The sequence below is a fragment of the Pelodiscus sinensis genome, chromosome 1 (assembly GCF_049634645.1).
Source record: "Pelodiscus sinensis isolate JC-2024 chromosome 1, ASM4963464v1, whole genome shotgun sequence".
Lineage (NCBI taxonomy): Eukaryota > Metazoa > Chordata > Testudines > Trionychidae > Pelodiscus > Pelodiscus sinensis.
This window is the reverse complement of record NC_134711.1, coordinates 289,120,398-289,142,149: the sequence shown is the minus strand read 5'-3', so window position 1 is coordinate 289,142,149 and position 21,752 is coordinate 289,120,398. Positions and strand designations below refer to the sequence as shown.

Sequence of the window (21,752 nt, the reverse complement as noted above, 5' to 3'; positions counted from 1 at the left end):
TAGCTAGAGACTGATTTTATTGGCCTAGAATGACCAAGACAGTAAAAAGGAAATGTCAAGAGTGTGAGCGCTGTATTAGAAGAAAAGCTCGAGAGGAAAAAGCTGCTGAGCTTGTGAACATTAAAGTATATGCTCCTATGGAACTGGTGTGCATAGACTTTTTAACATTAGAGCCAGATGCTTTGGGCATTAAGAATATTCTTGTGCTAACTGATCTCTTCACTAAGTATGCTCAGGCTCAGACGGCCAGCACTGTAACAAGTGTGCTGTGGGTGAATTTTATCTCTCACTATGGGTTTCCCTGATGAATCCACAGCGATCAGGGTGCCAACTTTGAATCATAGTTGATTGTTTAATTAAGTAATATCACTGGAGTAAAATCACGTACAACTCCTTATCACCCCATAAGGAATCCAGTGGAGAGGTTTAATCGTACTTTACTAAATATGTTAGGTACTCTAGAACAGTGTTTCTCAACCTTTTTTCTAATAAAGTACCCCCTTTAAAAAAAAATTATAAGTACTCCCAGTGCATACAGTTTTCAGACACACAACATTTTTTTCTACCATTGCAACACATTTGTTTAAACAACTTAATTGTAGCTGGGCGGGCAATGAAATTTTTGGGTGTAAAAAGTACAAAAATAATAAATCATTGTAAAACTTAAAACAAAAATTCAGTTTTCTCCAAATGTCAGTTGTATTGACATACCTCCCTGCCCCCGACTTCTCTCAAGTACCCCTAAAGGGTACTCGTACCACAGGTTGATAAACATTGCTTTAGAAGAGCCTAAGAAAACCAACTGGTGGAAGTATGTCAAGCCATTAGTTCATGCATCTAACTGTACCAGAAATGATACAACAGGACATGCCTCATGTTTTTATGTTTGGGAGGCAACCTATACTGTCTATTGATTAGTGTTTTGGGATTAAAGCCAGAAGACAAGTGTGATGGGGCAGACAAGCCCTGCACTCTGGCAGAAAGCTGGGAGAACCCATAGTGGCTGGAAGACACAGGTGCAGACATCCTGGGTTGCTGGGGTGCACCGCTAAGGGAAACCCGGTGGGAGGGGGAGGAGACATACGCCGCAGGAGACACACGGCGGCCATGCAGGCGGTGCGGCGTGCTCTTTAAAAAGGGCACGCCACATGCCCAGAGGAGGGAGGTGAGCCTTGGAGGAGGAGCTTCCAAGGAATAGGGGGGAGATGGCTGTGAGGATCCAGGAGCCGGACAGGACTGGCGGCACCCCAGGACAGGTTGCTGGGAAAGCACCGAAGCGGGGCAGGACCAACGACAACCCTGGAACGGCGAGCCTGAGATAGAATCAGTGGGACCCATTGGGGAGAGGGATGAGCTGACGGTGGACTTGGTGCGTGGGTAAGGGAAGGCGCCGGCAGAGTAGGAAGTGGCCTGGAGTAGGGCTTTGATGCCCGCAGGTTTACGTGTTACAGGTGGTGATCTCATCAACCAATAGGGAAGGGGTAACAGTTCAACCCCTTTCCCGGACCCAGTGGAGAGGGTGGGCCTGGGTCCGCCTACCCCCACCCCTGAAGTCTGAAGACAACAAAGGGTTTCTTTTGACTCTGTTGTACTGTGGGATCAGGATTGGACTTCACTGCATAGAGGGATTGGAGGCAAAGAGGGTTGAAGACATAAGCCCTCCCCCACAACCGGTGTGAGGGGGAGGCCATACAGGACAAAGGGGGTTGGGTGATGGGGACATAGTCAAGAGCGATCAGTATGATAAATCCTTGGAGAAAGAGGCCCTCCCCACTATGGGAAAGGCTACAGAAAGGGGGGTGCCCCTCTGCTCTCCAGGGGAGCCCTACAACAAGAAATAACTCATCAGGAATATGTAAGAGATTTGCGCCACATGCTTCTTTATCTATATGACCTAGCTGCTAAAGAAAATGAAAAAAACTAATTAGCCAACAAATTAAGATGGGATGCCAAAATAATTATGTCAACCATGGAACCAGGAGATTGGATTCTAGTACACAACCTGAGTCTTAGGGTATGTCTACACAGCAAAGTTATTTCGAAATAATAGCTGTTATTTCAAAATAACTTTACTAGTGTCTACACAACCAAACGGCTATTTCAAAATTAATTTGAAATAGCGCAGCACTTATTTCGAATTTGGTAAACCTCATTCCACGAGGAATAATGCCAAATTCAAAATAGCTATTTCGAAATAAGTGCTATGTAAACACACATATAGAAATAGGGGGCCTCCAGCTTTCCCAGGGTGCCCTGGTGACCACTCCAGCCTCAACCAAGAACACTCCTCTCCCTCTCCCCACCCCGGAGCCCTTAAAGGGGTTGACTCTGGCCACAGTGCGGCTACGTCTACACTGGCCCCTCTTCCGGAAGGGGCATGTAAATTTCAGCAGTCGTCGTAGGGAAATCCGCGGGGGATTTAAATATCCCCCGCGGCATTTAAATAAAAATGTCCGCCGCTTTTTTCCGGCTTTTAAAAAAGTATTCTTACTTCAAAGTAAGAATAAGAGCCTCCGGAAAAGGGCACTTTTTCCGGAGGATCGGGGCCAGTCTAGACGCTCTTTTCCGGCTTTTTTAAAAGCCGGAAAAAAGCAGCGGACATTTTTATTTAAATGCCGCGGGGGATATTTAAATCCCCCGCGGATTTCCCTACGACGACTGCTGAAATTTACATGCCCCTTCCGGAAGAGGGGCCAGTGTAGACGTAGCCTGCCTGTGCCAGCTCCAAGCCTGCCAGCCCAGAGCCAGCAGTCACTGCCCCTGACCCAGTGGCCCCAAAACATGAGCCAGCAAGCCACTGGCAGCCAGCCCTCCACCACTCCCAAGAGCCTGTCAGGGCCCAGAGAAGGTGGGCGCCTTCTTGATCCAGGGTGGAGATCCTGGACCTTATTCAGGTTTTGGAGGGATGCCCCCAACGTCCATGATCTCCGCAGTAGATGGAAGAAAGCGGCCATCTATGGCAGGATAGCTGCCAGCCTGGTGACCAAAGGCCACATGCAAAGCCAGGAGCAGGTTTGCATGAAAATCAAGTTGGTTCAGCAAGATCCCCTAACCCTGAGCTTCCACTCCCCCTCCTTCCCCTTGCTTCTTCCTGCCTGCTCCCTCCTCCCAGGTTTCCCTTTTCCCTCTCCCACCTTCTCTTCTCCCCTCTCCCCTCTCCTTTCCCCAGTCTAACCAGAGTTTCATTCCCCCTGCAGTTTTGTTAAAAACGAGAGTTTGTGTTCATGAAAATTCATGTATTTTATTTGACATCAGGAAGGGGGGTTAGGGAGGGGTAAGTGGAAGGACGTGAGGGAGGAATGAGGCACAAGCCCCCAGTGGGGCAGACCAGGGAGGCTCTTAGAACTCCTCAGGGTGGAAGCTCTCCCGCAGGGCTTCCTGGATACTGACAGGCCCCTGATGGACCTCCCAGATGGCAGCCTGCAGAAAGTGCAGCCAGGCTAACATCCAAGGTTACATTTGTACTACTGTCTCTCTCTCTCTCTCTCTCTCTCTCTCTTTTCAGGTATGTAGGGCTGTGTCTACATTGGCATGATCTTGCACAAAAGCAGCTGTTTTTGCGCAAAAACTTGCTACCTGTCTACACTGGCCGCAAGTTCTTGCGCAAGAGCACTGACGTTCTAATGTATGAAATCAGTGCTTCTTGTGCAAGAACTATGATGCTCCCACTCAGGAATAATCCCTCTTGCGCAACTGTTCTTGCGGAAGAGGCCAGTGTAGACAGGCAACATGAAGCCCGGCCACACCTCCTCAGACTCCCTCCCGTCCTCTCCCTCCAGCTTCCAACTGCTGAGGCTTTTAAAGGCCCTCAGTCAGCCAGCAGAGGAGTTAGCTGGCCCCAGTCAGCCTGAGCCAGCTCCCGCCCAGCTGCATCTAATTGGCCTGCAGCTCTCTGCTTCTACTTACAGGGTTTTTTACCCTTTTGGGCTGCCTTTTCCCCTCTCTGGTGCAGCTCCCTGGCCTGACCCTGCCACAAAGTGTTGATCAATACTAATTTCCTATTGGCTCGGAAAATAAAGAAAATGTAGTAAAAAAGAGGGGCATTGTGAGAAATGGGTGAATGAGTTTTATAAATGTCTACTGTTGGCAAAATCAATGTTCCATGTAAATGCCGTTTTGTGACCATGACAGTGGCATTGTGAATTTGGTTCTACCATAGAGGTCTTTGTAGGGGAAAGTATGGAAGCCATGTTTCAGTTATAATGTGTTGCCTTCAAATAGGGGATTGTGGCTGCAAAGGAGTTGGTATTTCTGATAAAAATGTTGTTATAAAAGTCAGCAAAGGAGGACAAGGGTGGAAAGGAAGCTGTCTGGTTTTGGTTTGAAGCCTTATTTTGGAGAATTGGAACATCAGGATATTATCATAGTTCAGGCTGAACCTTTGAAATACCATAAGCACAAACCACAAAACTTTGAAGTACCCACCTTGTTGCTCTAATATCCTGGCATTGACTGGGTTACAACTTCACTTCATACAATATGCAAGAAGCAGAGCTATCCAACTAGTTTGCAGTGCTTACGTATGTGCTAACTCCAGGAAATAGCTTAGACTTCCTGTTAGATCTAACAGATTCTGTGTATTAGTCATCTTCTTGATTTGATGTTGTTGCAACAATCCTAACCAGAATTGAAGGAATAAATTCCAAACCTATTCTATGAACATGAGAAGGGGAAACAGACAATATGTTCACACTCTTATGTCCATCTTGTGAAGACAAACTTCTATCTTTACATGTAGGTGACAGCAACTACTACTGTATTTATAGTGCATAGTAGTAACTCATAATAGCTTTGCTGTTGCAAGAATTGTAGAAGAAAATAACTTCTAAAATGTTTGCATTATACCTTTCTTCTACAATCAAACAGCAGAGAATGACTGCTTATTTACTTATGTTTGTCCGAGTAAAAGAAAGATATAATGCAAACATTGTCTCAGATGATAGTGTGAATGTGTAACAGTAATAATAAACCTGGTAAAAAATCTGTCTTTCAAATGTATCAAACTAATAGTGATTTCACTGTTACATAATTATTAAAAAACTATACTGTGAAAACAAAGGCAAGTTGATGTTAAGATGCTAAGTGACTCAGAATAGTTGATAGAAGAATTTTAAAAGGATGGACTAGAAAAAAAAGATGAAATTTTAATAAATACCTGTCACACTGGCATGCTTGATGGTATTAGACTGATATTTTTTATAGCTAGTTAAAAAAGTTTCAAACTGATCCTTAAAGAACAATCTTATTTAGGCTGTGATCTAAATCCCACTGAAGTTAATGGGTATATTTTCATGAACTTCAATGAAGAGAGAGTATTTCTATTTGTTTGTTTGTTTGTTTGTGTGTTTTTTAAATGAATTTTCAGTCATTTAGTGTTAAGGATCCAATCATGCTACAGAAAGTGATAAACATTGTTAGCTGCCATGCACTCCAATGGCTTTTAAGGGTAACCAGTATCCTGTGGCCAGTGTTGCAAAACAGTTGTACTTCTAAAGCTGTATTTCATTTACTTATAACTTCCTATTCATAGTTTTCCTTTTGGTTTGCATTCATTCTATATTTGGACTTTTCTAAAGAAGAATTTTTTGAAATCTTTCTGCATTCTGCTAACTTGAGTTAGTAACAGCTAACCTTTAAAACTTGTCATAGAAACTGGTTATTCTGGACCAGTTCTACACCTAAGTGTAATAAACAACTGGTTACAAAATTAAAATACGATTATCAATTGTTTATAATGCTTTTGAGCATGCTCAGGGAGCATCAACTAAGTTGTATGTATTTTTAAAGACAGCTGAAAAAGTCACTTTCTCACCTTTATGACATCATAATGCATATATTCTCTCTTCCTGGTGTAACAGGGCTGATGTGGGTGTGTTGCTTGTATATTTTAACTGAGGGAGATTCTATGACTTTGTCTACAAATGCTTTTGTACCATTATGATTATTGTGGATAAGGGTGTGATTTTTTAATGGAAATATTTATATTAATGCAACGCTAGTATGGATGCAGTTATACCTGTATAAAGGTGTCTTATAATAATAGAACTATCCCCATTCAGGAAAGGGAATAAACTATACTGGTAAAAGGCACCTTTAAACTTAGAGCCCTGTTAATCTGCAAATATACACTTTATATCTGCGGGTATCTGCATCCACAGATGTGGATGCAAATATCCACAGCTCATTTATGTGCATATGGATGCAGTAACACATTTTTTCTCTAGAACCCTGCAAATCTGTGGATATTTTCTTTATATCCACGGGTATCTACATCTGCAGATGTCAATGCAGATATCTGCAGATCATTTTTACAGGTACAGATGCAGATACAAATTTTTTATCTGTGCATGGCTCTATTTATAATTGTGTCCACACTAGGGATCTACTAATGTAACTATTTTGTTTTTTTAAAGTCAGTGTGGGAGGGATTATATCACCTTCAATAGCAAGAAAGCTTCTGAGGGGGGTATAAAGAAAGTGGAACTAGATTTACAATATAAATGTTCTAGACACATCGTGTCCAACATGCTAGCCACTAGCCACATGTAACTATTTGGCTGGTTGGCTGTGGCTAATTTACTGTAGCAGAAGCCATTACAGTAGCTATTGCTTCAGAACTGATTGCACACCATTTGGCTACGTCTAGATTGGTATGATTTTCCAGAAATGCTTTTAACGGAAAAGTTTTCCGTTAAAAGCATTTTCGGAAAAGCACATCTAGATTGGCAGGACGCTTTTCCGCAAAAGCACTTTTTGCAGAAAAGGGTCCGTGGCCAATCTAGATGCTCTTTTCCGCAAAAAAGCCCCAATCACCATTTTTGCGATCGGGGCTTTTTTGCGGAAAACAAATCTCAGTTGTCTACACTGGCCCTTTTGCGCAAAAGTTTTGCGCAAAAGGACTTTTGCCCGAACAGGAGCAGCATAGTATTTCCGCAAAAACGCTGACAATCTTACATGAGATCGTCAGTGCTTTTGCAGAAATTCAAGCAGACAGTGTAGACAGCTGGCAAGTTTTTCCAGAAAAGCAGCTGATTTTCCCGAAAAACTGGCCAGTCTAGACACAGCCCATGGTTCTAGACAGCAGAGATAGCCTCTTAACATTTATTAAAATAAAATTTGAGCAAATAATTTGTTCCCAATTTCCTTACTTTATGTATTTTACAGCAATTTTGTAGGCCAATTCCAATGTTTTAACCACTGTGTAGACCCAATCCAGTTGCCCTTCACCTTGTATAGTTATTTAGAACTTCAAGGTGGAGTTGGTAACATTTTTAACACACTTTGTACTGGTAGTATAAATAACTGCCCAAGACTGCACATGATTCTCACTTATTCCAATTGTTTCTTTCTCTGTCTTCTAGGGTGGGGTGCATAGACTCCATCCTACCACAGCCACTAAGGGGTTAACAGCCACTTCCTCAGCTGCATCTAATTTCTGGCTTAATGACAGTGGAGATAAGAAGGCTGCATGAAAGGACATCTGCTAGGAAGGCTGAGAACTGAGGGGAGTTTTCTCAGCAGCAAGTTGGAAGGAAGCTGCACAAGGAGCTGTCTTCCCCAGGATGATGAGGAGGAGGAGGTGGAGGTGGAGGTAGATCTGGAAAAGACACCGGGGGGAGGAGGGGAGAAAGCAGTCAGGAATTGTAAGAAACAGGTTTTAGCTTAAGTACAGAATCCCTGGGACTCTGCCAAAAGAGATGTCAAGCCTATGTCGTCTTACCTTCCTGAGAAAAAGATATGAAAGCCTCTCTGAGCAAAAGGGAATAAGAACTAAAAACCCAGACTGGAACTGATCACCTGATGTGGGGTGTATGGAATTTTGCCCTGTGGTATTCTTTATTACCCCATCAAGGATGAGATTAAATGGCCTGGCTGGAGCTGTTTGAAGCTGACTGTTACAGGGCCAGACTGTTGTCTGGTGGAGGAAACTGAGGTGGAGTTACTTCATCATCCTGCCTGGCCATGAGAGGATATTTTGGCAAATAAGTGATCTGGGATATGAGGTCATGAAGGATCCTACCCAACCCCCCGAGTGATTTAGACCAGATTTTGAGCAATTTCAGAGCTGCTTCAAGGTAGATAATGCTTCAGTAGAGAATACCCAGTTATGTCCTCAAATCTACCCCTTACATTTGCACAGGGGATATTCTGCAAGGGCTTCTCCTGTTCATTCTAAGGTCCACGTCTGCTGCCAGAGCACAGTAAAGGAGCTTTAATAAAAAGGAATAAAGAATTATGGTACTAAATAACAGGGAACTGGGCCAAATTTAGATTGCCAATCCTGCATTTCACAAATAAGGGATTGTTTTTTAGCATTCCTGCCCCACCCGTCTTCCTGAGTATGATTCATTAATAATAAGCAGTCTCACCCATGTTTACCAGTAATATCTCTTGCTGCTTTTTTGCAGCATTCAGCAACTCCCAAACCTGGCTCTTTGTTTTCTTATTTCTGAAGAACATCTGTTGTGATAAGGGACTGTTGGAGGCCCAGGTCACAGCACTGAGAGCTAAAAGATGCCTAATGGAGTTGAGTGCTCATTTCCCATTGAAAGTTGATGGCAATGGGACACCCAAATCCTTATGGGAGTTTTTGATAATGCCAGACTAGAACTCTAACCCAATTTAGATGACACAGTGGCTGGGGCGGATGAGAGTGCCGTGGGGCCCCAGGCAGCAAAATTTCCTGGGGCCCCCCTTTGACACGGCGCATGCGCCGTGGTGCCACAGCACATGTGCGGGGCCTCAGGAAGCGCGGGGCCTGGGGCAGCCGACCCGCTCGCCCTGCCCTAAATCCGCCGCTGCACAGTGGATGTGCCTAGACTACTGGTTTTTTTAAAAAAAAAGGTGGCCTTTTTTCAAAAAAACTATACCTGCATTTAGACTACCACTGTGTTCTGTCGACAGTAAATTGACAGAACACGGCGGTTTTGTCGACAGTGGTAAACCTCGTTTTATGAGGAAGAACTCCTTTGTTGACAGAGATCTGTTGACAAAAGGTGTGTGTGGACGCAGGGAGCCAGTTCTGTCGGAAAAAAAGGCCTCCAGTAAGAAGTCCTAGTGGACAGTCTAGCCTTTACATATAGAGCACCTCCATTCATTACCTCAGTACGGTGTACATAACAAATGTTACACATGGCTGGAAAACAAATAAAGAGAACCCCTGCTTATGAGCCAATTTGGGAAATGTTCCTCCCCTATCAGTTCTCCATCTTGAGAAGAGAAATTCTCTTCCAGCTGGGCTTTTCCAGGAAGAATTGGGGCTGGGGTAGAACGTTATGCTGTCTGGAAAGCATCCCTGCCAACTTTTTTGAGATGAGGGAGGATGCATGACAATATAGCAAATACTTTTCCTTTACAATTTTTAGAGGCTTGTCTTCCTTTTATTATTTTAAGAGTTTTCTATTTAAATCTCTCATTTTCCCCCATCTATTGTATTTGTAATGTCATCACCTAGTGCAGACTCCTAGGGAAATATGGAATACTGATTTCAGAGGTATCAGTTAAGACAAAGAAACTAATTTGCAATTTTTTTAAGTGTGATTAACTTTATTCAATTGGCACTTAAACAGACTCATCCCCTATTCCTTGAATATTTTTACAAAATTATTGCAGGTTTTTTTTAAAAAAAAGCAAAGATTATCATGGCAGAGCTTGATCAGTAATACTATGGCCACTACTAATGTTCCCTGTAAACTGTGCGCTTGTGCGGCCACCCAGTTGATAAGCAGAACCACGCAGCTAGATTTTTTGTTTCTACTGCTGGTACATATTCACACATGCCTCGGTGGTGTATGTAAAAAATTATCCCGCACATGGATGGAAAAAGTGTAGAGGGAACATTGGCCACTACCTGCTACATCATTACATGTCTCCTGGTCCAGGAATCCTGCATGGACTAGGAGTACCAAACAATGAAGTGAAAATCCATCATACTGATCTGAGAGTAGAACTGATGTCAAGGTTACCATTTAAAGATATAAATTTTAATTTCGTTTTCAGTTTTCTAATTGGAAACAAAAATAAATAAATAAACACACATACCTCAGCAACTAAAAAGTGTTCTACCACCCTCTACAGGGATTTCTTCAAAACAGCAAACTGGATGAATTAAATTACAGAATCCATGTTAGTCAGTTGACTTCTTATATACGGCAAAACTCTATGCAATATAGATTATTCATCTAGTGTTGAGTACCCCAGATTTCCTGACCATTACTGTCATGTTGTTATCATATCTCTACTATTAAATATTTTGTTATTGTTGTCTCAGAACAGATATTAATTGTTAACAAGTCATAAATTTGCTCTCTCCTTATCTCTAAACTGTAATTCATGTCAGTTTTTGTTCACAGTTTTAAAAGTGGAATGCTAAATTTTGTTCAAATTTCTCAAGGAATTTCAGTCAGGTCAAGGAACCAAACAAACTGAGTCCGAGTCAACATTCCCTCTAATTTTTCCTGTGAATGTGCAAAATTAATTATGTGCACCAATAAGTAGGCTGAGGAGTTCAGCGTGTCAGAAGGGGCTCAGGACTGGGGCAAAGGGTTGGTGTGCAGGGGGATGAGTATGAAGACTCTGGGGTAGGTCTGGGGATGGAGAGTGTGAGGTGCAGGCTATCCTAGTGCTGGAGTCTGGGGAAGGCACTTCTCCTTGCTGCGGCCCTGAGTGCCTGTGTGGTGCTGTGGGGCTGTGCAGCTTAGAGGAAACATAAACATGCTGCTAGTGACCCAGACCTAAAAGTCACGTGTGCTGATTAAAAATGCTCTGGGTTTCAACCACCCATCAAAAATAAAACATCCCAGGGCCAGATTATTTTTTTGTGGATTCTGGCACCTGGAAACAGAATTTGGCATCTTAGATAAGAAAGAGGATATGGTCCCCTCTGGGTATAAAGATGGGTCCAGCAGCACACTTACTCTGAGCGTCAAACTACCATGTATCTGCTGGTTGGGTTATGTGATTGGCCACCCAAGTTTCCATGAGGATGCCCACCTCGTATTCGTCTTTCCTATCCCTGGCCTGATATGCTGGAGTCGAGAGGCACAGAAGGGAGTAAAAATTGTATCTGGATGTGGTCCTTTGTCTTAAGTGTACACATAGACTTAGGGTGTGTCTAGACTACAGAGTTTTGTCAACAAAAGTAGACTTTTGTCGACAAAACTATACCTGCGTCTACACTACCGCTGAGTTCTGTCAACATAACGTCGACAGAACTCAGCAGTTTTGTCGAGGCTGGTAAACCTCATTTTACGAGGCATAACGCCTTCTGTCGACAGAGTTCTGTCGACAGAAGGTGTTATTGCATGTAGGGTTGTGTCTAGACTACAGGGTTTTGTCGACAAAGCAGCTTGCTTTGTCGACAGAACTGAATGTAGTCTAGACGCTCTTTGTCAACAGAAGCTTTGTCGACAGTATCTGTCAACAAAACTTCTGTCGACAAAACCCTGTAGTCTAGACATACCCTTAGAGCTCTTTAAAGATTAAGCTTGGTACCATTATTTCTATTTTCTATCTTTATTTTCTTTGTAACCATTTTTAAGATCTATATTTGCTAGCAGTTAAAAAATAGAGCAATAGCCATTGTAACCATATGATTTATAAGCTTCTTTAATAAACCTGTAACAGAACCAAGCACAATTTAAAAGAACTCCAGCCAGTCATAAGGGACAGATACAGGCAGAGCTGGGCATTTGGATTGTGTCACTTCCAGAGGACAGATCCATAGGGGCATCTCTCAGACTTCCCTAGGCTGCTCACTGCGAAGGGATCATGTATCCTAGCAGTCAAAGTCTGAGATGTAATAAGCTCTCCCTGTAAACTCTGGGGCGTCTGTCAGCCTGTTGGCAGCCCGCCGCGAAGGGATCCCAATCCTAGCGGTTAAAGACATGGACGTTAAACCCCTCAGGGCACCCGTCAGCCTCCCTAGGCTGCCCGCTGTGACAGGATCTTGTGTCCCAGTAGTTGAAGACTCAGGTGTAACATACACACACACACTGCCCTGACCATCGGCTGACAACATCCCAAGGCACTACTGCTTGCATTGGACGGGTGAGAACACAAAGAGGATAACGCACCACTAAAAAATAAATAAATAAAACCACAACAACCCACAACCAAAACAAACCAACAGTCAGCATCTGTGCTAAGATTCCAACATGAAAGCTGTTTGGTACTCCCTGAAAAACAGGAGGATTTAATATAGTTCCCTTGCTTGTCCAAGAGAAAATCTGATCTTTAATTTCTTTTGGAAATACCTCAAAGGATTGAGATTGTCAATGTGAGACAAAAACATCTGCTCCTGTGATGTATTCTCATTTTACAATCTGATTTGAAAACCTATTTGATCTCAGTGCAATTTTAAACATAAGATTTTGTTTTTTCAACTTGTGCTGATAAGCAAAATTTGTCCATTTTTGCACAAAATAAAGCCATAGACCTTTTTTCTGTTCCTCCACTCAAAAAGTAATTACTTTTCAAGCAAAAATGGCATATTTTCAAGTAAGAACAAAAACAAGACAAAACAAAAGTAAAATCTTCCATAAGAGTCCATAGACTGATCCAGGAGCTAGAGCAGCCCCAAGTGTAATTTAGGGCCTACATTCCAGCAACTTCCTGGGTTGCCTTATGTACCACAGTACTATCCACCCATCCCAGTTCTATATCAAGCAAGGCCCCTTATGTTGGGAAATCTTTGCGGGGCTGGATTTAAGAACCCTGTTATGCTGCGCCAACATTTTTACCCAGGATAAAGACCCTCACTTTAAGTATCTCCATTGCATATTTTTATTTGTATGTCTAATATGAGTATCTCCTCAGTTTCTTGGGACCATTTGGATTTTAGACTCAGTTTAGAAGTCTTGTCATTCATGGTGAGATAACTGTCTTATCATGAGAATCATTTGGTTCTTTCCTCCCATTCTACGGTCATCTTATTGCTGATGTCTCAAACTGTCTGCTTAAGATGGTCAGGCACTCAAATACTGCACTACAGCTAATTTTAACAACTTACCTCCTCCAACCTAGAACCAAGGTGAGTGTTCCTGCAACACACTTTCCAATCATGAAAGTGTTGAAAGGAGTTCCTAAACAACGTAATATTTCAGGGGGAACTGAGGGTCATTTGTTACCTTCAAACATGTGTGACAAGTAGCCACCTTGAGAATTGTCAGCTGAAGAGAATAAAGCTGGTTTTATTTGACTTACATCATTCTTCATGTATGTTGCTGCACAAGGCTATACTGATAAACTTGTGAAGAGAGCTTACAACACACACTGGCACATATAAGCCTGGAGAGCGTCCAGCATGGTTGTGGGTGGTGCTAGAAGTGGAGAAGAGAGCCCTGTCATAGCTCCTCTGAAATGAGAATTTTGACCTGGAATACTTCAGAGGAGTCTGGCTGCCTTGATAGCTCTTGCATGCAAATACAATCACTGCTGTAGCTAGGGATGTTAAATATCAGTCAACTGAATAGTTGAATAACCTCATGACTTCTTATCAGTTAGTCGACTATTCTATAGTTCCTGGGGGCAGGCTGGCAGCAGTGCAGTGTGCCAAGTAGGAGCTAGTCCGCAAGAGAAGCCAGTGTAAAAACTAGCTCTTCTTGAGAACTGGCCACTTGTCACCCTGTGCTGCTGCCTTTGACAAGAGTCATCAGTGCGGGGGGGGGGGCAGAACCCCCTGTCTGGGGAGGTGGGTCTAAGCTCCAGGAATCAGCACAAACTGGAACTGAGCTGGGCTGCCTGCCTGCCCGGCTCCTAATACACTTTAAATGAAGAGTCAAGGTGGGGAGTAGATCCTGGACCCAGTGTGAGCCAGAACTGAGCTGGGCTGCTGGCCAGCCTGCTAAAAAAATTCACTGGTTGTGGGGGGGAAGGGAGGGAAATGCATGTAGTCTATAGCATCAACTGATAATCGGTTAATCAACTACACTATTACATCCCTAGCTGTAGCTAGGTCCTGTCTGTTGGGGATGATGCTCTGGGTATGTCTAAATCTTTGTCAGCTCACATGGCTTAAATGTGTGTGGGAACGACAACAAAACTTTAGAAGATGGACAAAAGGAATGTCTCTATTGCCGTGGTCACCAAACAGTAGATCGCGATCTACTGGTAGATCTCAGGGGCTCTAAGAGTCGCTCTTGAGCCCTCTGAACTGTGTGCCTGCGCAGTACATTTACATTAGATTTCCTCATTTGAGGAGCAGCTACTCACCGAGCAACAACACAGGTGAGTAGCTGCGAGGTATGGTGGGAGCTGGGAGGTCGGGAGGGCTGAAACACGCCAGCCAGCTGACTGTGGCTTTCAGCTGAAAGAGGCTGCCCCGTGCTCCAGCTGATAGGCGGCTTCTCCTCTGCGCCTGCCCACGTGGAGCTTGGTGCACCCTGGCTGAGCGCCATGGCCAGCTGGCCGGGCAGCCACTTCTCTTCCCTCCAGCCCGGCTGCCCTGCGCTCAGCCCAAGGAGGCTGCATTTAGCTCCAGCTGTGCTGGAGCAAGCTTCCCAGGCTGAGCGCAGGATCACAGATGCCCATCTGATGGACTGTATACAACTAGCAATCTCAGACTACAACCCAGACTTCAAGACACTGGCAGATACTGTTCAGTCACAGGTGTCACACTGAGACTTTGTTATTGGAAGAAAAAATATATAATGATCAGTACTTGATTTTAGATTTACAAAATAGCACAGAACAAAATGTATAATTGTACATGCTTCATTTGACATTTAAATAGCATGAATTAAAAACAGACCATTTATTTCATAACTAGAAACGTGATTTTAATTTTATATATTGCATAATTTAAAAATAAACTGTTTAACATAGTGTATAAGGGCAGGGGATAGCAAGTGATGGACAGGAGAATAGAGAGGGCGGGGCTTCAAGGAAGGGGCGGGGCGGTAGATCTTTGCCCGTTCTGAGACTTAAAAAGTGATCTTGGGTGTAAAAAGGTTGGAGACCACTGCTCTATTGCAATTAGACACCCATAACTTTCCAAGTTCCAGAGAAAGGGACCACAAGAAGAGGAACAGACAGAGGTATCAGACATGCAAAGAGCTAATCCCCAAAGCGAACAAGAAGAGGAGCCATAGGAGGTGAATGGAACCAGGACAAGGTTGCTCTAATTTGTGTTAACAAGGTGTACTCATCTTGATTATATGCCTGAGCCTAAGCCTCCAGATACTTCCTAAAATTCAATATCCAGCACAAGGAGTTGATCGAGCTAGAAAAATGCTCCAATGCCTTTCCCTATTTGTAAGCAGTCAGAGCTGGTAAAACTAAGCAGAGCCATTTGTATGTAACTTAGTTAGATATAATATTTATTAAGTCGTGGATACTGCAGCAGTATCTAGTCAGTTCTAGGCTGCATTTAAGAGATTTATCTCAAATTCCTCATATCCAGTCGACAAAAATGTGGAATGTGAACATTCGAAAACTATCCAGCAAATGGGAGCCATTTAGGCATTTCCTTGGTTCACTGCCAGCTTTACTGTCCCTCAATATAAACACAGCTAGCTGCCTGTCGCTTTGTGTTTTTTTTTCTCCCTTTAAAAAGTTATAATATCTGATACTGTTTGAAAATTAGGTCAGTTCTATACAGGGAAAAACTACTATTTTCTGTTATAACAAGTGCACCCATCCTAAAATCTACAGAAATAATATACCCTTCAACTGCCAGAGTTCAGCAGACACTCTGCCGAACAGTGTATTAACAGTTCAGTCAGTAGCCCAATCCTGCACAGTTTTAGATTATATATTCACAAAAGACTAGAACGAATGATTGTACAACAGATAAGGATTAAGTAATATTTCCTCTGAACAGCTGATCAAGTTGCTTGAAGGTGGATTTGAAGATTTAGTAGAATGGTGTTCTCAAAATATTTGGCTCTCCACAGCCAACATCTGACAAAGTCTAAAGAAGACACCCAGATAATGGGCTGGCCAAAGCAGCTGTGAATAACCTTTGGGAGTTTTTTTAAATTAATGGAAACAGAGACAGACTTTGAGTGATAGGTGTTATAAGAGCTATCAGCAATAATTGTGAAGAAAGAAGAGTATCTAACATGAGGAAAGCTCAGTCATTTTATTGTGAGAATTCAACTCTATGTTTTGCCTGAAGACAAAATGTGCAGCTTTTTGCAGCAAGGGAGGTTTAGGTTGGACATTAGGAAAAATGTCCTGTCAGGATGATTAAACACTGGAATAAATTACAGTGGGGTTGTAGAATCTCCATCACTGGAGATATTTAAGAGCAGGTTAGACAGACACCTGTCAGAGACAACCTAGGCAGTACTTGGTCCTGCCATGAGGGCAGGGGACTGGACTTGATGACCTCTTGAGGTCCCTTCCAGTTCGATGACTCTGTGATCCCCTTTTGAAGTACATCCAGATAATGTAAGTGGAAATTCCTCAACAGACAAGGATTGCAAGATGAAACTGAATTAGTATTGTTGGAACATCTAGTGGACCATAATAATGTTTGACTAACAGAAGATAGCAGCCTATTTTTTGATTGATCATGTAATCTGATTTAGTAATGAACTGTATAGTGAGAATTAAACTCAATTTAAGCATTGACTTTAAATGTTTGCTCTTCTTCTTAAATCTTCTAAGTTTTTCCTTTTCCACTGAAAATATCATAGAATGCATCACGCTATGACATCACACATACCTTAGATTTCATGTGTTATAATGTTGTACTCTGGGATATTTTGCACTGAATGTTCCTTGCAGTCTAATTAGCATAACAAGGCATTCTTCAAATAAATCTTTGTTTAATTCAATGGAGCTTTGGTTTTGCAATTCATACCAAATGGGGAGATAATATTAACAACTGTCCAAGAACATAAACTTGAACATAAACTGTTCATTAACTACTCTTGAAAAAGGCCCTGAAAAGTTTATTCTGAGGCTTAGCTAAGGCTACGTGGCTTCTGTTTGTAGACTGTAAAGTATGTGTTTTGAAGTGTCTTATCAGTAAATTCAAAGAGTATGTTAAACCAATAAAGAAAATTATTACATCCCTAAACCACAAAAATCCAAACCAGAAAAAACTCAGGAAGTCTATAGCAAAAGACAGCCAGAATTAAATTTAAGATTTAGGAATTCTGAGGGGAAAACTTGCAGTTTCAGTCATTTGTATACATTTGTAAATTACTAAATACTGATCTGATCCAGATGAGATTCCTAAAAATAGCTTTTGTGTGCTGCTATGTGAAAGGATGGTTGGGAAATTTTTGTTCAAATAAGAAAGTTACCAGAGAGAGGGAAATGTACTATACATTTGAATCAAATGTTTGGGTACTAATAAATATCAAGCAGTGAAGTTGATAACCTTTTTCCTGAAAGAATCAGAATAGGTTTTCCTAAAATTGACATAAACCAGTAAACAGGAGTAAAATCCAAATAACGGCTTTGCTGATCAAAAATAAAACCTCACTGAATCAGAATGGAGGGAAGAACCCCTTTGACTATATATACACCTCACAGTCACATTACTCAGATACTTATTTAGTTGTACTCATATACACCTCTATATGTACTATCATAATTTGTACTTTCAGTGAAATCATTAAACATGCTTATTAAGTTCACAAGATGCTCTAACTTCCTAGTTGACCATCTGCTCAGGAATAGGTTTAACTGTAACTCTGTAGTACTCCAAAGAGGTTGCACAGAGCCTTTTCATGCATGCAGTGACTGGACTGTCCGTGTCTAATTCAGGAACACAGATACTACTCCCAGAGATCATTACTAGCCACTCCAGTCTCCCATTAGGTCAGGAATACCACCTTTCTTGGCCCTTACACCAGACAACAAACCCAGCCTATTATAGAGGGGAAGTGCACTTAAAATACAATTAAAAGGGAACAAGCATTAGTCTGCCCAGATGTCCCTTAAGGAATTAGGGCCAAGAATTCCTCCTGAGACTCCTGCTGATGCGTTGTACCTCAATTCTCTTCCCACTTCCAACCACAGACTACGGGTTAAGACTCACCATCTGGCCTTATAAAGATTGATGTTTATGCACAGTTAGTGATCTATTCAGAATCAGTCATAAAGCGGCAATGTTTATTTTTCCTCAACACAGATGGTGAAATGTGCATGTGCAGTGAAAATGAACAGGCATTTAATTGAGCAGTACACTTCATTTGTTGCTTTCATTTTTAGCTGTTTTAGTTTAACGGAACTCAAAACTTCAATAGTTATTATTATTCAACAGGATGAGCAATTTGTGGTTTAAAATATAATAAAGCCTTCTGTTACCTTTAAATTCAGTTTAATTTAAATTGTGATGACCTAAATTGATCCACTATCCAAAAACATTTCTTCCAAAAGCCAACATGGAATATTTTAGCCCCTTCCTATTCCTGTATCACACTGTAGTGGTATGTGACTCACCACCACTGTGCCTCCTGGTGGCAAGTATGGGAATTAGCTTAATCCAGTTTGAGGGTACATCTACACTGCATGCTTATTTCATAATAAGCTATTCTGGAAGAAATACTCCAAAATAGCTTATTTTGAAACAGCACGGTTACACTAAAGGAAAGCCTCAAAATTAGTCCGAAGTAGGCTTCCCTAATGTGGACATGCTACCTCGATTTAGAACCCCAGGAGACACTAGGGAGTAATTATTTTGAATGGTCATGTGGAGGGGCTATTTCGAAATAGCAGCAGTGGATCATCCACACTAATGCTATTCTGAAATAGCTATTTCGGAATAGGTGTTATTCTTCATGGAATGAGGTTTATAGAAGTAGGAATAAGCTGTCTGTTAGTTCAAATTTATTTTGAAATAACAGAATTCATGTGTATTGTTATTTCATTGTTATAACATTGTTATTTCAGTATAACATCCATTATTCTGAAATAATGCTGCTGTGTAGAGGTATCCTGAGTGTGCTGTGTTTGGCTGGTCTCATCTGTTGTTCATTCACCTGTCTCCACCATCTGGTTCTGGATGTCCCTTAGACCATAGCATCCACTTCATAACACTACCCTCTGGCTATGCCCCCAACGCTGTTCTCCCCCTTTCTGGAGGAATCTGTAGTCTTCCTGGCTCTAAACCTGCCTCCGTGGCCTACTGCAGTCCCAAAGTCTACCTCTTTGCCTCACAGAGGCTCTGATTGGCTATCTGCCATCCTCACCCTGATTTGCTCCCCACAGGCCCTTTCTGACTGTCTGTGGGTTTGTAGAGTCTCCCTAAGGCTCTTCTTTTGGCCTACTGCACCACTGCAAACACCTATTGCCTTTTTCATCAAACCTGTGGGAAGTGTGTACTCAAATAATTAATGTAAGATTCTTGTGAAACTTGTGATTAAGGTTACTTTACAGTGGGTGATAAACTAACTCCAGGATGAAACACATAGGACACAAACACGGGAGTTAAACACTTTTTCATCTAAGTTAGGGCCACAGGGAACGTGACTTCTGAATTGGGAGCAAAGGAAATGGCTTAATAAGTCTAGCTCTGAATTTTGAATGTACTGATTAAGAGCAGTGTCACATGGTGTGCCACTCACCATTAGACTGGTGTCTTCTGGTCATGCTGGGAATTAGGTCATCAGGTCAACACTATGGTCGCATACCACCACTCAGTCTTTTGCTCAGGCTTGCTGCTTCTCTCTCATTCTTGGAATGATGACATCCTCTTTGTGATTCAGCCCTCCAGCTAGATCACTCAGCTTTTTCCTTTCCAAATGACTATATAAAGGGGTATATCAAAGTCTTTCCTTCATCCGTCACAAGCAGTCTTGTTGTTCGCTGCTTCTAGTGCCACTCCTTCCCTTGCAGGCAGGGAAATCCAGGCCCACCTTCTATTCTGGCTTCCAGTCCAGAGACCCTATATCCACAAGTTCTGGGCTTTCCTCTCCTCGCCCTAACTGCTCCTTCCCGACACTGCTTCCTGTCCTCCTGGTTCCTCACCTTTCTCTGGGAGTAACTGCCACAAACCCTCCTTCAGGGAGTGACTGCAGCCTACGCAGCTCAGAAGTCTCTAAACACTCCTCCCTCTTCCTGGAGGGTGATTGCCTTCCCAGAAGCAGCCCCTGTTGTCAACTCCCTGGCTTTCTAGGCCCTACCTATTCCTGCATAACTGAATCTGCTTACAGTCGTCTGCTCTTTGTTTTTTTCATATCATCTCCCTAGTTTTAGAGATATGTAAACATTGCCTTAATATAGAAATAGATAGTTCTGGATTCAATCACCTGATGTTTGTCGGGGGCAGGTGAGCAAAGCCCACAGGTAAGTGCTGAATGTGCGGGACTGGGAGATGGGTTGGAAATGGGGGGGACTACGGCCTATAATGGCAAGGAGAAAGGAGGGTCAGGGCACAACAGGGAGGCAAGATCAAATCAGTATCTTAGATGCCTATATACAAATGCGAGAAGTATGGGTAATAAGCAGGAAGAACTGGAATTGCTAACCAATAAATACAACTATGATATCATTGGTATTACAGAAACCTGGTGGGATGGGACGCATGATTGGAATATTGGTATGGAAGGGTACGGCTTGCTCAGGAAGGACAGACAGGGAAAAAAGGGAGGAGGGGTTGCCTTGTATATTAAAAATGTACACACTTGGACTGAAGTGGAGATGAACGTAGGAGATAGCTGTGTAGAGAGTCTCTGGGTTAAGCTAAAAGGGGTAAAAAACGAGGGTGATATCATGCTAGGAGTCTACTACAGGCCACCTAGCCAGGTGGAAGAGGTGGATGAGGCCTTTTTTAAACAATTAACAAAACTATCCAAAGCCCAAGATTTGGTGGTGATGGGGGACTTCAACTATCCAGACATATGTTGGGAAACTAACACAGCGAGGCACAGGCTATCCAATAAGTTTCTGGACTGCATTGGAGACAACTTTCTGTTTCAGAAGGTTGAAAAAGCTACCAGAGGAGAAGCTGTTCTGGATTTGGTTTTAACAAATAGGGAGGAACTAGTTGAGAACTTGAAAGTGGAAGACAGAATAGGGGACAGTGATCACGAAATAATAGAGTTCATGATCTTAAGGAAAGGTAGAAGGGAGACCACCACAATTGAGGTTATGGATTTCAGGAAGGCAGATTTTGATAAGCTCAGAGAACTTGTAGGTAAGGTCCCATGGGAAGCAAGACTGAAGGGAAAAACAACTGAGGAGAGTTGGAAGTATTTCAAAGGGACGTTGTTAAGGGCCCAAAAGCAAACAATTCCGCTGTGTAGGAAAGATAGAAAATATGGCAAAAGACCAGCTTGGCTTAACAAGGAGATCTTGCATGATCTCAAAATAAAAAAGGAGTCATATAAAAAATGGAAACTAGGACAACTAACAAAGGATGAATATAGGCAAGCAACACGGGAATGCAGGGGCAAGATTAGAAAGGCAAAGGCACAAAATGAGATCAAACTAGCTACAGGCATAAAGGGAAACAAGAAGACCTTTTATAAATACATTAAAAGCAAGAGGAAGACCAAGGACAGGGTAGGCCCACTGCTTAGCGAGGAGGGAGAAGCAGTAACAGGGAACTTGGAAATGGCGGAGATGCTCAATGACTTCTTTGTTTCGGTCTTCACCGAGAAGTCTGGAGGTGTGCCTAACGTAGTGAATACAAGCAGAGAGAGGGTAAGTTTAGAAGATAGGATACACAAAGAACAAGTTAAAAATCACTTAGGAAAGTTAGATGTCAGCAAGTCACCAGGTCCTGATGAAATGCATCCCAGGATACTCAAGGAGCTGATAGAGGAGGTATCTGAGCCTTTAGCTATGATCTT

The 21,752-nt window shown here is 42.5% G+C and overlaps 1 protein-coding gene across 1 annotated transcript in view; it reads right to left on the bottom strand.

Annotated features, from left to right (window-relative positions):
- Positions 1-19,887, bottom strand: part of CYSLTR2 (cysteinyl leukotriene receptor 2) — a 69,200-nt gene extending 49,313 nt beyond the window's left edge. Inside the window, exon 1 of the mRNA XM_075919046.1 lies at positions 19,524-19,887. The gene's annotated coding sequence lies outside the window, so the exon portion shown is untranslated. The remainder of the gene's footprint in view (positions 1-19,523) is intronic.
- Positions 19,888-21,752: the final 1,865 nt, after the last annotated feature.